The sequence below is a fragment of the Athene cunicularia genome, assembly GCF_003259725.1.
Source record: "Athene cunicularia isolate RWA chromosome 9 unlocalized genomic scaffold, athCun1 chr9_part1, whole genome shotgun sequence".
In the NCBI taxonomy this organism is placed as follows: domain Eukaryota; kingdom Metazoa; phylum Chordata; class Aves; order Strigiformes; family Strigidae; genus Athene; species Athene cunicularia.
The window spans coordinates 14,649,556-14,657,969 of record NW_020799110.1 but is presented as its reverse complement, the minus strand read 5'-3'; the positions used below and the strand labels follow the sequence as shown (position 1 = coordinate 14,657,969).

The window sequence follows — 8,414 nt, the reverse complement described above, 5'->3', positions numbered from 1 at the left end:
CAATATAATTCTTATGGGATCATTTTATGCATCTTTTATTGTTTGATTTTAATCTTTCTTATACAGATAAGACCATTTCCCAGTAATACAAGCTTCATATTTTTAATTTGTAAGCTCTATATCCAATGTTTGTCCTCATAACTGAAACTTGTCTTATGTTAATTCAATCTTGATCAGAATACAAGGATGCCTTTATTCTTAGGGTTAGAGAATCCAGCTGAGTATGACCATAGATGAACACATTCCTGTTTACAAAGAGAGTAAGAGAGAAATGTTCTCTTTTTTTTTTAATCTGAAGAAAAAAATGGGGTTTTTTTCCCCTATCATTGTGTAGCTTATGTAGTCTTGGTCAATTAGGGAATGTGTGCCATGTGTATAAAGTCATCTCATCTTTCCTTTGCTCTTGTAATAAGGTATATCTGTTCAGTTTGGGACAGTTCACAATCCTGCAAAAGAGTGAGTTTTGTAATTCCAGCAACTTCAGGAACTAGAGCATTATAGGAAATTATATGTGACTTCTATTTCATTATTTTTAATGTTTTATTTTAAATGTATTTACCTAATGTACAGAATAGTGTAACTGGAATTTCTATAAACATGGATCAGTGCCTGACTGCTAATGCTCCAATGCATTCTGGAAGGCTGCAAGACATCAAAAACAAAAGAATACAAAACAATATTAATTATAACCATTAATAATTACTGCCAATATGACATGCATCAACCTAGATCATCTTCCTCCTCGCTTTCTATAATCGGGACTGTGTTATATAATATCAGCTTAACAGCTTCTTAGTTGACTTCCTGATGTAAAGATAAACATCATTATATAACCTGCCTATTTTAACTTTCCCAGTTAAGCAGAGGTGTTGGTGTATTGTATGGAATGAGTTTGTCTGTGTGAAAACCTGACCCAAGAAATAAACCCTCAAAGAGTGTGTTAAATGCTCTTCACCAGTGTGTTCCTGTGAGGAGTGCAGCAGTGGCTTTGGGTTTTGCCTGATCAGATGCTAACAGGTGTGTTTAGAAAGTTAATGTGGGAATTTTTCTATGACCAAGTGTTATCCAATTAAAACAAAATCTATGCAAAATGAATTTAACTCTTCACATCATACATATGAATATATTACAAATCCCCCCAAAACAGCCAGGTTATCTAACTCAGACAAAACACAAGTGCTATTAAACCTCAGTGTGGGATTCAGACACGGGCTATGTAAAGTAGCACCTTCTCCCAGAAAGCACAAAAGCCACCGTTACTCTAGTGCTTTTTCCTTATTTCCGTGGCACAGTCCACAGCATGACTTGAAGCAGAGCGGCTAGTCATGGCTCTTTTTTACTCTGTGCGAATTTTCAGGCAGCTGCTCTCTGGAGGAGCTGCCTTGGCTAGAGTCCTTGCACTGTCCTAGCATCAGCTCAGACATCCGTACAAGCCTAACCACCCCTGGAGTACAGAAAGCGGTGTGCCTGAACCACGCGATCCATAGCACACAGCAAAGTGACATCACAGCATGTCACATCAAGATACCTTTGTTTTCCCAACCCAAACAATGTAGTACTTGTAGTAGAGAGAATGGGATTGCGCCCAGGCTGATGACTCTTACACAAGGGTGAGATCTACGTACATCTGCTGCCACCACGTTGTCTGTCACACGTACCTGAAGCAACAAGTAGTCTTTGTGTTTTGGGATTGCAGACACACATAGCCAGATTACGTGAGTGGAAAAACTAGAAAGGGAGTTTGGCAGTGATTTTTACAGGAATCAAAATCATACTTGTCAGAAAGTACCTTATTGTAAAAGCTAAAAATCTCTCTCTAAATAAACAGTTTTCTTGCAAGGTCTTAAGACATTCTAATTTGCATCAAACACCGAGTATTTCTAAGCACTGCAGAAACACACTGAGCATGTGGAGCTCTTATAGTAACCCCTCTCTCTCCTGGGATGACAGCCAGCTTGTTTAAAATTCCCTCTTCCTATGCTAACACCTACCTTTTGAGCTAACCACATAATTGGAGGAATACTTAGTTGAGAGCTATTAGCGAGAGCACAGACAGCAGACTCTTGGTTTACCCTTCACGAGCCATAGCTCCATCTGTGGCATTCTGCCTGCTACTAGCTACAGGCTATGCTATGGGCACCCAAGCCCCACCCCCTGCTGCTTGAGATTGTAGAAGTTTTCTGCAAAGAGATCAGTTGAGAGCAGGAGTTATAGCGCCAGCATGCTCAGCTGTCCCTCAGGGCTACCACTGGTGGGGAGCAAGTAGTTGGATTATCAGGCACACCCTCCCTCTAATGGGTTTTCTTCCTCCTTGTTTGTGTAGAAGCTTTGGGATGATAAGTGTGAGTATGTTCCACAGCTATGTGAAGGAAAAGAGCAGTGCTAAAAAGGAATACAGTATTGTCTTGCTTAGAATTTTATGAATAATTTACATTCTAGGAGGGAAAGGCTGCCAGTGACTGTAACTGAGGAATGATGAGTCCTCGAGTGTCCCACTGAATGACTGCAGGGCTGGATCAACTCTGGATGAGCAGTGAGGAAACCCAGAAAACTGTCCAGCTATACAGGTATCTGCTGCATAGGGGCTGCAGAAATTGCCCACAGTTAATGCAACCTACCCTTCGCTCCAGATGAAGTAAGCAGTCGGTGCTGCTGAGCTCCCGTTAACAGCAAGCATCTTGCAGTGCCTACACAGCTTTTCTGTTATATTTTGGTTTAGGTGAAGAAAGTACTCGTAAACCTTCTCTGTTTTTAAGAAAGGACTTTGTAGAGAGCTCTCATATACATTTTGTAAAAAACACCCTTTAAATCCTAGTGGTATTGTGTTTACTCTTACCGAGTATGAAAGAGTTTGTCAGAGTTCAAAGGAATCTGTTACTGATTAACATGCAAGTTCCAGGTTGTCCTTTCAGTAAAACGTCTGTGATAGATAGTTCATTTAAACTTTGTAGCTTATACATCACTTATCTTGGCCCAGTTCTCTGATCAAATACTACTGCAAGTTGAGGTCCATAGAAATGTTAACAGTTCCTGGATGGTAAGTTCCCAAAGAACTTAAATTAGACTCTCAGAATAAGAACTACTTCTGAACATACTGACCTAAGCATTCTGCTGCTGCTGGCAAAGGCTTGCATGGAGAGCTAACTTCTCCAGCTGGGTCCAGGGATCTAGCTATGTGCTACAGGGAAGCTGGCTGCAATAATCAAACATGCACATTCAGCTACAACTAGCACCGTAAGGCTATTGATATTCCAGTGTTTCTATTACCTCTGTTTGCTTTCTGTCCTCAAAATACAGCATTTCTGGAAAGAATCTGTCAACCTTTCTCTGAAAAGTCTTCCACTAACCATGACTGTGCAAGGTAAAAAAGTGGTATCACCAGAGGCTTTACCACATTCCTTTTCAGATCTACACTACTGAAACAGCGGAGTGCATTGAGTAACTAGTTTGTCTGATACCAAGACTGACTCATAAGGGCAAGAAAAGTTGGAAGACAGGTGTATGCTTGCAGTTCTTGTCCCCTTTCCCTAATAATTTAGAAATGTGGCAGAAGAAAACATTAACTTGGTGATGTGCAGTCTCCTCTTCTGGAATGGTTTACCTTTATGTATTTGCTTAATGCTGAAAACAGCAAAGTTCCTTTATTTATTTTTGGTTGCAGAGACCATGTGGACTAGGACTTAAAGGTAAAATGTCTTCCCTTCTCATCAGTAAACATTTTACACTCTGGAGACAGACTCATAGAAGAAACATGGGCTGACATGAAGAGCAACAGCAAAACAAATGCTGTGAATAGTGTAGAGATCGAAGTCATACAAGGCAGGAAGGAGAAGTAAGAAATGTGGCTATTCAACACAGGATGACTGTGAGCCCTTACTGAGACGTGACCATGAAAGGAGAAGATGATTGATCCAGGCTTCAACAGGTAGGGTTATCCTAATGGCCCTGTAGAAAACACTAGTGAGACCTCACCTAGAATAATACACAACCATGAGCATCTGTGTTCAACAAAGGTGAATTTTCACTAGAAGGCAGCCAAGAAGGGCTTCTGGGATGATGACTGAAGAGCCTTAGAGGACACTCAGGTCAGCAAGGCTGTCAAAAAAGAATGAGGTTCCCCCAGAAAGCTTCCCAGGACAAGAGCAGTGAGGTTTGGAGCTGCTTCCTAACTGGAAGAGTTCACACAGCTCATGCAGCTGGTTTCAAGGTGGGACTTGCTGAAGCCACACATCATGGTAAACTCAACACAGTAAAATGTTGCCTTCAGAGTGCACACAGTGTCCTTTCAATTCCATGTCCTAGAGGCTTGGTGCCTTTCACCTCAGATACTCACAGACTGTACCATGTATTTAAATAGAAAAGTAAATTTTAGTCAGATCTGGGCTGCATCTGCATTGAAATTGCTCTAATATTGAGGGGAAACAGTGTACAAAGATTTTGGGTTTGTTTCGTTGTGTAAAGTTGCCTCTCGCACAGTTTCTCTTGTGCCTTCATTCTTGATATTTCTGGGGCCCTCTGGTAGGTGATCTGAACAAGCTGCTGAAAGCCGGGAGTCCTGAGGACTATTCTGGTAGCTCAGAACATCTCTAACATAGTAAAACAGTAGATAGGCTCCTCTACTGTAAAGTGAACAGGAGGCGACAGACTAAAACCTCTGCTAGTTTTGGGTTTGGGGTTTTCTCTACTGCTTTATATTTAATCATATCAAGGAAGGGACAAAAATCAGCTAGTGAGGAAGAGTGGTACTCCTCTCAAAGCTGCACTGAATTTATATTTCTGCTCTAGGATTGCCATGAACCTCCAGGCCTGTGTACTAATCTGGTGGATTCCAGAGAACAGCTTAGTCCACCATCGCTAGTCTGGCTTCAAGGACTCCTACTTAACTTTCTTAATCAGAAACAGCTCAGTATTCTCTTAGATCTCCTGGCATCGTGCAGATGCAGAGCATGCCTCACATTTCAGAAACTCACCAAGGATTTACTCAATTATTAATTAAAATTTAATTTGATTGTGATTCTATCACATGATGGAGGAAGCATCCAGTTTCATTGTGAACACTTAATTTAGACTCTCTGAAGACGGTCCGTCATTTAAAACAAAACCAGCAGTCCAAAGAAAGAGAACTATATAATTATTTATGGCATTACAATTCAGATGGGATTAACTAATTCTATTTCTATTCTCCTTAACAATATAATATAATGAAACATGTTGGCTGTGTTAATTATTTTTTGTTAAGGCTATTTATGTCGGGTACATCTTCGGTGTAGAACCAGTGAATTTCTGATGCATCTTTGGCTCTGCAGATTTCAGTTTTCTCTTCTTTGTCTTAATGTAACTAAAAATGATAATTTTGTGGGTAGTCCCTGCACACTGAGCCACATGCTTATATTTATATCAGAAACAGCTCATACCTTCAAGAAATTAGCAACTAAAATGTGCTAATTTCTCTCTGTGGCTGGAATTAGCTGCTAGATACCCACTGTGTCTGTTTTTTATATAGGCCCATAGAACTGCAAGCATCAAAGGGACATTGTGTGAGTATAAAGCAGCCCCCTCAGATCTCACTTGCTTTATTCCTTATGTGGACTTCATTTAAGTTTCTGCAGTTAGTCAGGCAGTGTTCGATTCTGCTCCTACCCTGCTCCGTGCCGCCCCAGCGTACACAGCCCTGCACTCTCCATGCCAGGCCACGGCATCTTGCTGGCCACAGTCATACCAGCAAGGGAGCAAAGGAGACTCGGCTGACTTTCAGCCCTTATTGACTCATGGTGCTTCAGAAATTTCAATACCCATGCAGTAAGTGCTAGTAAGTAAACTATGTGGTCTAGCCCCAGTGAGTTTAAATTAATGTTTCCACACAGTACAAACACTTGCTGCTTTTTATATTTTTGCGGCAAGTTATTTCTGTAAACTCTTTGGATGGATGGAAAGTACGTTTGAAAATGTGGAAAACATATAAAACTCCTTCAAATACCTTGCAGATTTTAACAGCCCACACATGGACCAACTCCATTTCATTGCTGGTGCTTGCAAGGGAAAGCAGACTGCCAGCCCAGGCAGCCGGGATCCAATCGCTCACAAGAGTGCCACTGATAAAGCCAAGGAAATCATCCCACAACCACCACAGTCAGAATGAAATCATTGGCCTCGTACCACAACAGTTTCAACAATTATATCTATTGAAAGCAGAATACAGGTTTTCATTTTACAGACCCCTAACAGCTTTTCAATGTCCATGCAGATCCAGGGAGTCACTTCTAGACTCATTAAACAATAGGCTTAATTTCTTGGTTCACTTTTCTAGTGTCCTTAAAAGCAGCCCATCCCACAGACCATTTGAGGAAAAACTCAGCTAGAAGGAAAGATGAGGTGGCATGTGGGAAGTGCAAAACAAGAGTCCCTGCTAGTTTGTGTTGATGGAGTAGCACAAGCTCGCAGGATCTGGGGTGCCCAGTCTTATCACATGTGTACCAGGCTTGCTGCTCCTGGTGGCCTCTTTATCTTGGAAAGCTGCGGGGGGACACCGCCTTTCCCTAGGAGTTATTGGGAGGCTCAGCTGGGGACCAAGTTCCCCTGAACAGCTGAGATTAGTTAAACTCTCTCAGCTTGAAGCAGAGACAGCTTCAGAAATGTCCCTCAGGAATAGGAACCTGCCCGGTAAGCACCATGCACTTTCTTAGGGAGCGCTGCCAGGCCCCTGGGGATGGCCAGAAGGCTTCCTGGGACACAGGCAGGATTTATTTTTCTGTAAGCAATCACAGACAGTGCCAGAAACAACCTGTAAACCTTCTTCTTACTAAAGGGCTACATTATGTGGGCTCAGACCTGTTACATAGATCCCTCCAGCAGCACTTGTGGAACAGCTCTTCCTAAAAGCAACCACTTGGCTAATTTCTGTTGCATGTGCAAAAGCGTATGTTCAGATAGGGTATTTCATCTCTACTTAATACTTCAGATTCTTATTTATTTTCTTATTAGCTAGCATGTTATTGCCAGTAATTCAAGAATCTGTCTATGCAGTGGGGATGTATGACTTGCAGGCAGAAGGCTTCCCCTGCAATGCTGTATCAGGGGTTCAGCACTCCAGCACCCCTGCAGCCTCTGCATCAAAGCAGCTTTCACTGAAGCTTTCTCTTGAAGCTCTCCTGTCATCTCATGCACCCATGATCCTTTAACTCTGTTCTCTACTCTCCTGTCCTATCGCATGTAGTATACCTTGCAGCTCACAAATAATATTAAAACTGATTTTTTAATATCAATAAAAATACCCTTAAAGTTTTTGAAGGACTCTGTAATGCCATTTCTGAACTCAGTAATCTCCCAGGGCAGATGCTGTGAGGGCAGCCAAAGGAAAGCTTTCTTCAAGCTGTGTTCACAAAGTATGGGAACGCTTCCATGGGAAGGGTGCAAACATTTCTTCTATTGTGTCTCAGATAAGATTGCTGATAAGAAATACCAAAACTGCCTACCCTCATTACACCTGCCCTCTGGGAAATGGGCTGAAACAAACTTATTACAGAGCAGCCATCAGTCTAAGTCTTTTCAGTCACTACTAATTATCAATATGGTTTGAGAAAATACTATATAGTAAGTTAGTCAGGTTTACTAGCACACTTTTTCAAAATATCTGCGAGTTTGTTTGGGGTTTTTTTTTTAATTCCACAGAGCAAATTTTTTGAAACAGTACCAATCTGAATGAAAGGTGGAAGGGGTCTGAATTAGCAATGTTTTTGTGTGCCCATTTGCAGCTTTCCAGGTCAGACACAATTCACAACAGTACAGTAACACTAGGAAAGTCCCTGCCTCCACTGAGCAATGCTTTTGGGCAGATGAGTAAAGTAACATATTCTCACAGTGGGAGAGGCGGCTAGATTGTTTGCCCTAAGGAATCTCTCTGGCAATTTTACTATGCTAAATTACAGCAAGAAGTTCTCTACAATCTCACCTTGCTTATTCCAGCTATACAAAAAGCTCACATGTAGCCTCTGACACTTTCTGGCTCTATAAAGCCAGAGAATGAGGTTGGGGAACACTCATGAGGGGCCATAGAGATGTTTTTAATGTAAACAGTCAGCACACATGCTCTACAGCAGAACAGTGTATCTACACATTCTTTGCCCTTAGATTGGTTGTGAGATTTTTTGCTAAACACCTAATGCTGCTAGCATTTGGGTACAGCTGCAAAAAAAGCTCTGTTTCTGGCAGGCTGGTGATATCATTCATAGCTGCTGCAGCAAACCTCGGGGCTACTGTTCTTAGTTTGGGCTGTAATGTCAGTGCTGGCCCTTTGTAGAGGAAGAAGGAAGAGGGAAGATACCTTTTATCTATTTTCATCAGCAAAAAGCAACAGTCAAAGTTTACACGTTGCCTGTTCTGTGCTGAGGTGGCAAAATCGCCATGTAATGAGGCTG

General features: G+C 41.7%; 1 long non-coding RNA gene across 1 annotated transcript; it reads left to right on the top strand.

Annotated features, from left to right (window-relative positions):
* Positions 1-2,463: 2,463 nt before the first annotated feature.
* Positions 2,464-7,075, top strand: LOC113483557. Its single transcript, XR_003399043.1, has 3 exons — positions 2,464-2,567; positions 3,712-3,925; positions 6,982-7,075. It is a non-coding gene; the product is annotated as an uncharacterized LOC113483557 (long non-coding RNA).
* Positions 7,076-8,414: the final 1,339 nt, after the last annotated feature.